We start from the raw sequence: 13,727 nt of genomic DNA, 5'->3' as shown, positions 1-13,727 counted from the left end.
TTTGTGTTTTTATCCTTGGTTTTAGCTAGTTTTGGTTGAGCGCTTGTTTAGTACAACCGCCCTACACACGGATTCGCCGTTACGACACCGACATCACGATTCACGTAGATCCCATGACGTTACATAAAGTCTAGACGAATAGCCGGAACGAAGACCACAAGCGAGAACAAGCTCGATTTCCGCGGCGTGGTCGCAGCTGACGCGTGCCGTGGAAACAATTACGCGTTATAAGCCGAAGCGGGCGAAGTAACAATGTGGGGGTCGCTCGAACTGACCCACCGCAACAACCTGCACTCGACGCACAAAGAAAAAAATATTTAAAAAAAGTGGGAGAGGGTGCGCGGAAGTGTCCTCTCGTTGATTAGCGACCGTCATGCGGGCCTTTGTTCCGGCAGGCTCGTTGCATCTACGAAGAAAGTTTTTCCTTTGTCGTCCGGGAGGCGATCTCGATATGGGAGAGAGCCCGGTAGTTTCGTAACCTGGCGTCGCCTTCTCGCTTTGCCGTTACGACCCTTATGGGAGAAACAAACGGCCGAGGTTAAAGGAGTTGACCCTTGCCTGCGCTATGATACTACAGGTGCGCGTTGGGCTTGAAGCCGTTCCGGCATTTGGTTCCGGTGGGCGTAAATTTCAGCGCGACTGAGACGAGCCTTAACTTTGCGATGCACTCATTGCTGCGGCTTGAATCTCGCGTACATGTTGGCACGTTTTTCTTTCATCATTTTTCTTTTTTTTTTTTTTTTTTGATCTTAGAACATTGACGTTGTGTTGTATACTGTCCGGATATACATTGTAAGGAGTGCGTGTGTTCGGGTTTGACGGCGGAACGAATTACTGAGACTGACGAAAGAATCGAAAATAAAAATCGAGGTGAAAAAAGAACGAGCATCAGGTCACAGAGGTGGCAAAATTTTCTGCATCAATTCCGTCCACACGCCATTCTGCCGGAGTTGTAAACTATAATTCGCACCTTTCACAAGTTATAGGAGGCGTGCTGACGCTTATCAAAATGTCAGTCATCCGCATGATCGATTTTGAACAGCAGTACCAAGTCAGATCTGTGACGCTTGAATAATTCTAATTTTGTTTACCACGAGCAATTTCAGAGCATTACATTATTTTCCTATGTTAGAAAGTCGTAAGCTAACATCTAAATTGACACGAACTATACTCTATTTTACCATATAATGTACCGCAGGAAAGGCTGCAAGCGCGAGCTCCATGCTCAGGGGCAAATCTCGGCGAAACAAGCTCTCGTGCATTAAGGGCAGCTGCCAATGCTATGAGCTCGCGCTCCCAGCTTTCGCTGCGGTACAACTGGGTAGAACATAAGGTAAAACGTAATATAGGCAGAGCGATTTACACACGTTAGTACCACCATCGCTGAAAGCTGCGTATTCTTTGTGAGCGCAAGGATATCCATAATGTTCCTAATTTTGAAATTGCGTGAGTTTACAAAGGCTGCGGTATTTTTAATAAAGATTTAAAAAAATCCGTCGAAAGTTTACAAGCGTGTTTCTCGCGCCGTAGTGCATTTTAATTGCCTCGTTATCTAAATGGGGGAGCAGCGGGAAACATTACAGCAGTTGCCGTGTCGTCACCCGTATCCGCTTTCAGCCTAGAGATAAGGACTTCACGCGTACGAGCTGATAAAATACCTAAGGCTATATGTGGTTACGTTTGCTCAATGCACAAGAGTACATTAACATCGCAATCAAACGGACACGTTCCGGCCTCTGTGCTGCTCGGATGCATAAAGTAACACCTTCGGCTGCTCGATTTTGGAAGTTTTCTTGTTGTCCTCAAATGCAGATTTGTCATTCGGCCAGCATGAATGATAAGGACAAAAACCGAGTTATGGACACCATGAAGAGACCATGAAGTTATAGATTCATTTTCATTTTAATTGAAATGATATTTCATTATATTTATATTCATTTTTATTGAATTTATGGATTGAAAAAAAAAAAAAGAAAATTAAGGCTCCAATCCACGCTGTGAAGGCGGCTAAACAGCGAAGCTGTGGTATGCCCTGCGACGATTGCCCACTGCACTATAGACCCTTTTTATGGCAAACGCCACCAGGTGGTGCTCGAGTCTTAGACGTCCCAGAGAACTTCCGGTTTATAAAAAGAATGAACAAGGGCCAGCTTAAAGGGGTACTCCGCCGATTTTTGAGCTACCTCAACTAACTATATTTTCTGACTCCCAGGCCTTTACCCTTTCTGGAATGCTATTTAATATCGTAAAATTCATAATAGTTATTGCGAAATCGGCAAATGAAAATGATGCAAAAACAGACATTCAAATATACCCGCCCTTTTCAGGGCCGTGACGTCAGTGGAAGTTCAGCTTGCCAGTCGGGCGAGCAGTCTAAAAAATAGAATATGCCAATTATTTGTTCCGTGCTGGAGCGCGGGGACTGGAGCGAGCTTCCAAGGCATTCATTTGACACCATGAAACTGCTTCAAATCAGTTGGGAACAAATTCTACAGTCCAAAGAGTGAACCCCTGCACTTCCAATGACGTCACTTTTTCATTGTTGCCAGTAGAGACTTTCAGTTTGAAAAACACGGTGAGGACAAAAATTGTAAATTCAATAACTTCGTGAAAAAAAATTACTTTGACCCAATATTTGGGATACTATTTTGGCGATGTTGTTTGGCGAGTTTAGCAAAATTTCAAGCAAATTGGGGACCATGAAGAAATCGGCGGAGTACCCCTTTAACACCGCTGCTTGAAATGTAGATGAAACGTTTAACCACCAATCCTCTAGGTGAACGCCAAAAGAACGAAGGAGTGCGAGATCTGTTAAAATGTTTCGAGTACTCTCGTAAACCAACTTGCCTCCTCCAAGATGTAATGTTGTACAGCCGAAGGCCCTCGTTAAATCTCAACCTTTGTTGTTCGCGTAGTATTTATGCTTTCTAGCACTGGTGACATAATCAGGCTCAACAGGCTTGCAAAGACGGTGCGACCGAAAGTCGCTTGGGACGTAAGCGGCAGTTCACGTTTGCAAACAGCAAAAGGGTCTATACGAAATTTTGGACGAAAGAAAAGTAAATGCACTGTACCAAAACATTTATACATATGAAAGACTTCCTACGCTACAGCTGCCACGGCAGATTATGCAACCGCAATCTTTACCAAGAAGCGCATGCAGGGAGTGCTACGGGCTCATCATCTGTCACGTGGTTTTGACACTCGTTCTGAGGATTTTTTTAAACACGTGTCAAAACCACATGATAAGAGCTAAGGCGCGCGCGAACTTTGATAAGGCGAACGCGATGGTTTTTTGTTGACTTCTGTCGACTATTGTTCTTTCGATGGACACGAAAAAACCCGACCAACGAGTCATATACAGCTTTGCTGTAAAATTAATGGAAGATAGTTTAAAGACTTGAGCGTGTTGGTGATCTACATTGACTTAAAACGAAATAAACACATAAGAGGACGAAACAGACGACACAGCTTTCTCGACCTCCTCCGGCTCTACCTGAGATCCTCCCTCGTCGAGTACGAGAGGGAGATCTTCATCCAGAGGTCTGGAGTGTGCATTGGCTCCTGCCTCGCACCGATCCTTAGTGAGATCTTTCTTATTAGCGGAAAACAAAGAGCGCAAGGACAAGGACAGAGTAGAAGGCGGTAGACACACACAGCGCTGTGTGTGTCTACCGCCTTGTACTCTGTCCTTGTCCTTGCGCTGTTTGTTTTCCGCTAATATGAATGACCAACTAGCCCAATCGTCAACACTAGAGATCTTTCTCTTCTTCGTGGATCGTGCGGTGCAGGAGGTTCTTGCCCGCTCCGGTTCTGGATGCAGGATATTCAGGTTCGTGGACGATTACCTCGTCGTTCACCCATCATCCACCTCGGACGTCTCTGTCCTGCATGCATTCGCTGCAAACGCTAGGGGTCTCTCCTTCACAAAAGAGAATGCTAACCAGGAGGGGCTCCAATGTCTGGATCTCCGCCTCACCCCTTCCTCCCACGGCTTATGCTGTTCCAGGGGTGCACAACATACGGCCCGCGGGCCGCATGCGGCCCGCGGGCACTTTTTGTGTGGCCCGCGGCCCAGCTGAGCGCAGAAACCGCTCATCGTGTCATTCAATGCACTGCGGCCGTTGACTTGGCAGAAAACATTCGAACCGGTTGACCTACTTTTCACAGAGTCCTCTTTTCCGTAGGGAAACTCCGCGTCCTCAGTTCAAATATTCCCTCTCCACTAGACCCACAGAAAACAACAATACAAAAGCCTGTACAGCGTTGTTATGACCCGACCTCGCGTCCCTGTGTTTGTGAGTTCCAGTTCTTCTTCATCCCGTTTCCTCCTCCCTCTCTCCACGGAGGCTACAGCCCTCTCCCCTCCTGTTGGGACATGATCAGTGACAGCTTGTTGCAGATAGAGAAAAGCTAGTCGTGTCACGCTTGGAATATGAGTGCACTTCTAAAGAAGAGAAAAATCGACCCGGAGGGCCGGAAATTCAACCGGAGTGGACTTGGAGGTACTTTTACATTGAGAACGCATCGAAGTGCTTATGTCATGTGTGTCGAGAATCTCTCGCGGCTCCTAAAGAACACAACGTTCGACGCCACTACGAGACCAAACATGCCCGCAACTTCAGCGCTCTTTCGGATTCGGAGAGAAAAACAAAGTCCGAGGACTTAAAACGGAATTTGCTTGCTGAGCAAAGTATTTTTACGAAAGCAAAGAACACATCTGAAGTAGCCACGCGGGCGTCTTTTCAGATATCTCAACAGATCGCTCGTTCAGGTCGTCCGTTTACTGATGGCGACTTCATCAAGGAATATCTTATGATTGCTTCTGAGGAGATGTGCCCGGACAAGAAGTTGGTTTTCCAAAACCTGAGCCTATCAAGAATGACAGTACAACGACGTGTGCATGACATTGCCGACGACCTATCAAAACAGCTGGAGAGTAGTTGCAATCATTTTGACTAATACTCTCTTGCTTTGGATGAGAGCACAGACATCAAAGACACAGCACAGCTGCTTGCTTTCATCCGTGGTGTGAACGAAAACTTCGAAGTGACTCAGGAGCTGGCAGAGCTTTGCTCAATGCACGGACGGACTACGGGAGAAGAGATCAGCAAGGAGGTCAAAGACGTCATCGAGAAGCTCAAGCTATCATGGGAAAAACTCGCAGGTGTCTGCACCGATGGAGCCCCAGCCATGATGGGAAAGAGAAACGGAGCCGTTGCCTTACTTCAAGCGTTCAGTGGTGTAGAACTGAAGCAATATCACTGTGTGCTTCACCAGGAAGCACTCTGTGCCAAAGTGATGAAGTTTGACCATGTGATGAAGGTCGTGACTTCGGTTGTCAACTTTATACGTGCTCGGGGATTGAAGCACGGGAAATTTCAAGAGTGTACCTGAAAGAAATGGAGAGTGAGCACATGGACATCCCGTATCACACTGAAGTTCGCTGGCTAAGCCGTGGGAATGTTCTGAGTCGCTTCGTCGCGCTGAAGGACGACATCATCGCTTTCTTGCAAGAGGAAGGGAAACACATACCAGAGCTGGAGGAAGAACAATGGTCGTGGGATCTGGCATTCCTCACCGATATTTCAAGCCATCTGAACACGCTTGACATATAGCTCTCCAAGGAAAAGACCATCTCATTTCGGACATGGTGAGCGCGATCTTCGCGTTCCAAGGAAAGCTGCGCCTCTTCAAATTGTAGCTTGGGGGTGGAAGCATAGTTCACTTTTCAACCTGCCAGAAGCTCTTTCCCACCGGCGAAAATCGGAAGACGGTAGCTGCGACGTACGCTCCACAGGTTGAGTATTTGCTCTCCGAGTTCCAGCAAAGATTCAAGGCATTCGAAAGTGAGAAGAGTAACTACGATTTGTTCCGCGATCCGTTTTCTGTCGCACCGGAAGACACAGGTCCGACGCTGCAGCTAGAACTCATCGACCTCCAGTGCTCGCCAGAACTGAAGAGCATGCATCCTGAGTCTCAGTGCTTGACTTCTACAGAAGCCTTGACAGGAGCAAGTACGGAAACCTTGTGGACCACGCATTGAAGCTTGCATCACTTTTTGGGAGCACGTATGTCTTTGAGCAGACGTTCTCACTGATGACCCTCAACAAGAACCGTCTTCGATCTTCTATGACGGACATGGCACTGCGAGATGTGCTGAAGACGGCAACCAGTGCGATGACGCCAGACATTGAAAACCTGTCTGCAGCAAAAAGGTCTAACGTGTCACACTAAATGCGGCCCACGTAGTTTCCAATAAACAATTTTTGGCCCGCGTCATTTTTGAGTTGTGCACCCCTGTGCTGGTCCTTTCAACAGCGCTCTCAAAAACCTGTCCTCCCTTTCACTAGCCATCATTCGAAAACAGTAAAATCCGGCATCGTCAAATCTCTTCTCTCCTCCTCCTGTAAAAAGTCCTGTCCCCACCTTATCAAGGAGAGTCTCTCGCGCCAAACGGCTAGGCTTCAGGGGGCAGGCTACCGCGCGGATCTGATTGAAAACAACATCGAAAAGTTGATCGTGCAGTCCGGGAGCCGCCCCCGCAGCCCCCCACCCAGATCTTTCTCCTCCCGCCCTGCATGCATTCCCTACGTGCACAACACATCCCATCGTTTGAGTGCGCTTGCACGCAAATTCGACACTAGGGTTCTTTTCACTAGCAAATTCAAATTGGGTGGAATGTGCAAGCGCGTCAACAATCCCGAACCTCCGCCCCCCTGCACTAAAAAACACGCCCAGTGCTTTCGCTCCTGCGCGCGAGAGAAAGTGTACACGATCCCTCTTTCGTGCGGAGCGGAGTACATCGATCAGACGGGCCGATGTATCAACGACCGTCTCCGTGAACACGCGAGGGAGATCACGAGCCCGCCCGAAGATTCCGTGCATCCGGTTGATGTCCACGCAAAAAACTGATCCTCTTGCACACCCCATTTCAACCAAACAAAAATCATAGGGGGACACCGATCTCGATTCGGAAGAGAAATAATAGAATCCGTAAGCATCAAGTCGGCGACAACAAACCTTCCAGCCCTTCCCTTTGCCTTTCGGAGAGAGAGATTGGCTTCCTGCAAGGGTGGGGAGCCCCCCCCCCCCCCAGCCCGCGCGGCACTAGAGCTTAAAGGTTTGGAAAAACAGTGGCAAACAAAAACAACCCCGGAAAGCCGCCCTCTGTTCTTACTTCTTCTCGCCTTCTGTTTTCGCTTGACCCTCTGGTGCTCTGGTCCGTCTTGCGCCTTCCCCAAGGAATTCCGGGGTTTTAAAAAGGTATGACAGGGTGTCAAGTTGCTATCTGCCGGACGCAGAGCGGATGCCTCCCAGGGCTTTCCCGCCAAATGGCACCTCTACTCACAGTGGAGTGTCGTGACATGCTGGAAAGGCACTCGCTTAATAATCTAAATGGTCTTGGGTCAACCGCCCCCACCCTTTCTCGCGCACACACGCACACACACACGCAAAGCCAATCCGTGTCGAGCCTCGCGGCCACGCTTTTATCCAGGCTTCACTTTCATGTTTCACGAAATGCCAAACACTTAGCAAAATAACATTTCACGTTAAAAGAATGGGACCCTTGGCCTAGATTTATGCACAATATAATCACAATGACTTAACCTTATGAAGAAAAAAAGGATCGTCAAGTCTTTTCCCTACAGGTGCCCTTGACCAACCATACACTCCAAGAAAACTCCGTGAGCACTGAGTTCTCTTTTCTGTAGAACACGGAGACGGCCCAGTGAAAAGTTAGCTTGCTGTAGGAAAGGTAACATTTCAATTCGGACACCGTGAGACTTAGCTATTTCCTTTTAACGTTGCGTCCCTTAGTCCCTCATTCTGCAAACGACACGCTGCACATATCACAGATCAATCAGGCCGACGCCTCTTTCCTCTTCCGACGTTTCTGATTCGTCTCGACATATATACCGCTTCGTTCCGCTGAACGAGACATCTTATAAAGAACCATGCACAAACCGTGCGATTCCGGTCTGCGTTGTTTTTTGTGTTCATTGTTGTTGACGTCGTAGTTTCGTCGTGTCAGTGTCCGACAGCCGGAACAGAAACTGGAACAACCGCGGGAGAAAAAAATAAGAAAGCACGTCAGGGTAGCCTACTTTGTGTAGGGTTCGCGTATAAAGTCCGTGTGATGCTCTTTTTTCTCGCGTCGTGAAGTAACCACAGACATCTCGCGTCCGAGATGAGTTCTCAGGATGTCTGTCCTGTCAGCTGCGCGTTAGAAAGGTTTCTTGAGTGCTCGCGCGCGTCGGCGTGCTTGACCGATCAGCACGGCAACTAGTCGCGGCCGTGCGTTTGTGGTTGATCTTCCTTTTCCTGCACTTGTTTTGGGAGGTTTACTGTCGATGATTGACGTAAATCGCTGACAACCTCCCCCCCCCCCCCCCCCCCCCTTGAGTTCTTTAGCCGCAATCTTCATTAAATTGAGAGACCTACTCCACCCCTCCCCTCTTTTTACCATGACGTTACAAATTTGCTGCATAACTATCATTTTTTTGTTTTTGTTTTCTTCTACTGGGAATATTGGCACGCACCATTCGTGTTTTCTTTTCTCTTCTTTATTTGCCAAAATGGTTTTATGCGCGTATGTGGTGCTTATTGTAAGTATATTTATGTTTTAGGAAAGGGTTTGATATCCTGAAAAGCATACTCTTAATAATATGTTCCTTCCTCACAATTATAAATATTTCTCTTTTGCTTTTTACCCCTGCTACGTGTTAGGGATAAGTCTCTGTAAATCTACCTGAGTTGTTGTTATTGTATTGCAAGTCCTCTTTGAATCAGAAACCCAAAGGTTTTTTTTTCTTTCTTTAGTTTAGAACGGTGCCTTTGATATAGTTTCCCGTCAAAATAAAGCATTAAAACGACCTGTGTTTTTTTTTTTTAATGAACTTAGAAATGTGTTCAGTTTTCATTCTCACTCTGAAGGTCATTACAGGAATTCCAGGCATTAGCAACTGAGCAAAGAACTTTGTCATTATATTTAAACGTATCCGCCAATTACAAGTGCAAAATAGTTTCTATCTCTCTCTCTTTATATATATATATATATATATATATATATATATATATATATATAAATATATATATAACTTTTTTCAGATCAGGTGCTGTCGAGAATGGCTAACAGCTGTAACGTAGCTATTAAGAGGGCTACTGGCTTACAAACTATTTGTCTTCACACACAAAAAACGACTGGCCCATTGAACATGACCACGTAGCCAACAGAACACAATTCTCTGAATCATGGTCACTACTTAGTCGCGTCGTCTCCGTAGCTTGACAGGGCACTTCTTCTTTAGTCGCCTGTTTCTTTTTATACGGATATTCCCTCTCGAATTGATTAGTTTACGGCCACCTTCCCCTGTGTTAAGTCATTTTTTCTGTTTACATGTGTCAAATCTGACTTGATTAAAGTCGCCAGTGCTCGACAGCACAAAAACATGCATCTGCTAGTAAGAAATATTAAAAATGCAGCAGGTAGACTAGGCGTCATTCGGACTATCTAGGACCAGGTTAGAGCTGCATAAACGATGGCGCGTCGAATTCTTTTTTTTTTTTTGTCTTCTTTTTCACTTTTCCTTACGTTAGCTTTGGCCGTTGCCCTTTTCTCGCGTAAGCTGAAAGGTCGCTTCCTCCTTTCCTCCGCAAAGTTGGAAAGGGGGAAGGGATGAGTACTTCCGGCTCTGCGCATCAAGATTCAGAAAACGCCAAACTTTACTTTGAGCGAATTGTCAATTCTAAGAGCGATTTGATAAGCTTGCTGTCTACGACGTACAAGAAGTGTTTGTTTTTAAAAGTTCGTAAAGCACGTAGTTAGAAAGGGGCCCACTGGAAGCTACCATTGTATGATAGGGGAGGTGCCTTTGCACGTAGCCTTTGCTCGTAAAATTTAACCGCTGCTTTATCGGAACGTTGACTACAGCTTCCTACCGGAGCCCACGAAAGAAACATCACTGCGTAAGAAAACAAAGTGCGTCGTTATCGCTACAGGGTTGAAAACGAAAGATAGGGTGTCTAGTTTGAGCACAATCTCTACTGTAACTACCAGTTGTTTTGTTTTGTTGTTGTTGTTTTTTTTTTACAGAAAAGGCAAGGGAAGTGGTTTAGAACGAAACGGTTACACGACCGGACGCATTATGCTCGTACCCTTGAGCCGACGGCCTCAATACTGCCAATTGGAGGTTGGCCGACGAATTTCAGCGTGTCGCCCGAAATGCTCGATCGAGCCGCCATAAGGCTCGTCGACTGTAATCTCAACAATACCCACGTCGATTGTCGCACGACCAACGGCTTTTCTTTGTGTCCGCGTGCCGACTTCCGCGTTTACTTGGACCGTCGGCGCGCTCACGTTAGCTCGGGCACGAAGGCGAACAATGCGCGCACGTTGTTTCGGCGTCCTTCGGTGCTACTCAAGATCAAGTTCCGCCCCCACTTCCAAGCGCTGAACGAGAAGGTCGGTCATTGTCGCGAGCAGGGGTAGCGCGCCCGCGTTGCCTTTTGGAACGACGCCTTATGATACAGGAACGATCTTCGACGGCGTCTCTTTTGTCGGCCCGAGGTGGCGCGAATTAGATAGTGCCTTTTGCTGGCAGTCATGCTGACGCCTTGTGCGAGTCTGCTCGATCTTTCGCCACGTGACGGGAGAAGAGTGGAAAGAAACGGGGTACACGGACAATGTGGAGCGCAAGTTCGTCTGCTTCTTGCACAGGGGTTGCGATGATGTCAGAACGCCGAGCTCTTATTGGCTGATTGAAAAATAGGGGGTAGACCGAAAGCCAATGAGAGTTCGGTGTCGTACTGACGTCACCGCAACTCTTGTGCTAGAAGCAGACGACTTTCTCTCTGCATAGACTTTTCCGGAAATATGTGGTGTCCCCAGCGTCTCTTTACGTGTTCTGACGTTCCGATGTATGCGGCACGTGAAATTATCAAAGAAGCGAAGACGAAGTTTTTGGTTTAACAGTTTGGGGCTTCAGGATGCAGAGAAGGCAGAAGGAAAGCAACACAGTGTGTAATGACTTTTTTTTTTGTGTTCTGAGCTTTTAATGATGAGAAAGAATGAATCGTGCCGCTACCAGGGTATACGAAGCGTTCGAGCCGGCTCAAGCGCACATCCAGACAGCCCCACAATACCTCCTTGCAAGGTCTTCTGGGATTTCCCGGAAAAGTGTATTACTGTGCGAGGCACCGTTGGTCCAATTCACGCTTTGTGTGTCTCGCAAGTTCACAAACGAAAAGAAATGTGTCGCATGATGCGGTTTATAGAAATTTAAAAAAAAAAAAAAAACATAATGTTACAGAGGTGCCATCGCAATCTTCCTGTCTTGGCGTCTATGACGATGATGCATGTGCGATGATGCACACTGGTTTTCGTGAAGAATCACTGAAACAGGGGAAACACATTGAGCGAACACGCAGCATACGTGTTGCGACGCAGGATATACAGGCAGCTTTTTATTACAAAATTTATTTGCGACGTTTAGGTCGCGAGAAAACAAAGCTTCGCTCTATCTTAGTCGAAAAAACACAATGTCGTGGAAATAGCCCGATTCAATGCAATGCCGCAATGTTTAGCAGAAGCTTTGCACATGGCGTGCATTCGAATACTTGCCGCTACTCGTAAAATAAACAAGAACACATCACGGGGTTCTATTGGTCTGCATGTAAACATTCGTACTGATATTAAATCAAGAATTTAATGAGCATTAACGAGGCCATTTTTTGCGTGTTTATATTCACTGGACGGTTGGCTGGCCCATTCGTCAACAAACCCAAATAACTTTCTCGCATCGTCACACACACACACACACACTCAAAAGGAAAGCGCTCAGTTTTACATTTTAGAAAATAAATTTGGTCGTAATAGAGGTTCTTCGGCTTGTTCCTACTTTGCACCCTAAAAAGTTATTTTGAGCGCCCCCTAAAATGAATTTTTGTCAAAAACCAATAGGGGATTCTTTTAAGCTCTTCTTTTGATGCAAAAGAGTTCTTCATCTCCCAGTTACCTTTCTAGTGCACCAAGGGGCAATACTACTTGAGGCGAAACCTTTCATCACAAGTTGAAATAGATCTTGGGGTGTCGAAAAACCTTTCAAGAACTTTTTTTCTGTGTGTGTGTGTGTGTGTGTGTGTGTGTGTGTGTGTGTGTGTGTGTGTGTGTGTGTGTGTGTGTGTGTGTGTGTGTGTGTGTGTGTGTGTGTGTGTGTGTGTGTGTGTGTGTGTGTGTGTGTGTGTGTGTGTGTGTGTGTGTGTGTGTGTGTGTGTGTGTGTGTGTGTGTGTGTGTGTGTGTGTGTGTGTGTGTGTGTGTGTGTGTGTGTGTGTGTGTGTGTGTGTGTGTGTGTGTGTGTGTGTGTGTGTGTGTGTGTGTGTGTGTGTGTGTGTGTGTGTGTGTGTGTGTGTGTGTGTGTGTGTGTGTGTGTGTGTGTGTGTGTGTGTGTGTGTGTGTGTGTGTGTGTGTGTGTGTGTGTGTGTGTGTGTGTGTGTGTGTGTTTTAGAGTGTAGCTATTTTTTAAAGTTTGCGTATCAATTCTTCTGTTAGCTGGCCAAAAAAAAAAAAAAGAAACGCGGGTTTAATTTTTATTTTTGGGCACGTCAACGCACGTCCTTATTGTTCGTTTAGAAGCAGCGGGCAAATAGACACGAGAGGAAAAAAAAAGAAACTCCCATCGCGTCTAGACGTGAAGTCAGCTCGGCGGGAAAACTGACGTACGGCTCGGAAAAGGAGGCAGGAAAAACCGTTGACCTCAGCGACGAGACACAGCCTGCAAAGGCGAATTCCTCGCTGCCGTGCAGTTCCCATTACCTCGTCGCGGGGAGAAGCCTAGTTACTCGGTGGGGGGTGCAACTTTATGAATTCAGAAAACAGACCACTCATAATCAATAACCCGTCCAAGCGACTGTTTTAACGCACGTCGTTATAAGGACCGTTCGCCAACGCTTGTTGTAATTAGCGACGGGATATTGGCAGCTCGGCGGTGGGTATAGATTAGTCAAACTCTTCACCTTCTCTTTAGCCAACGTAATTAAAGTTCATTTTCAGATGAAAAGGTCGTACTTTTTGTTGATATGCGTTCCGAACAATTACTAGTACTACGCCGAATAGCAATCTTACGCGATGGTGTGTGAGGTGTGACCAAGTAATGGAAGTCTCAATTAAGTAGTTTATTTTTATTGTTTTTGTGTGTTTTAATGTCAACTGGAATGTTCTGGCAGGTTAATGGCATAACAGGTTAGACGCAGAGGACACTATAATGAAAGGGCACGTCAGCCGTCTAGACCGCCGGAATGGGTGACTACTAATTAATACCCAATTGTTACGATGGGTGCTCTAAAGAATGCGAGCAACTCCATTATTTTTAATCGAACACTGCTCGCTTTCTTTAGAAATTTTACGAAGCGTCATTCGAGAAACCTGCTCTCCTTTTAAGGCAACTACGCAAATTTTAAATAAAATGTTGTTGAAGCCGCTTTCGATGTTAGAGATCTACGAAGAGATTTGGGGCGAACCGTATATTTGCTCGAAACAGAGATCTCCCGTGCGCATCCTTAATAGGAAAGTTATGAATGAACTTAATCTAGGGCGAGCGATGCTTCCTGATTAGGACTTCGAGTCCCAAATCGAAAGAAATATCAAATTCTCACGAGTGCATTTTTTAAATGTGATCACTTTGCCGTGGATAAATACAAATATAAAAAATATATATATAAAGGACAT

This window comes from Ixodes scapularis, unplaced genomic scaffold (genome assembly GCF_016920785.2).
Source record: "Ixodes scapularis isolate PalLabHiFi unplaced genomic scaffold, ASM1692078v2 PGA_scaffold2__306_contigs__length_199485367, whole genome shotgun sequence".
NCBI classification, from domain to species: Eukaryota; Metazoa; Arthropoda; class Arachnida; order Ixodida; family Ixodidae; genus Ixodes; species Ixodes scapularis.
Note: the sequence above shows the minus strand (reverse complement) of the source record.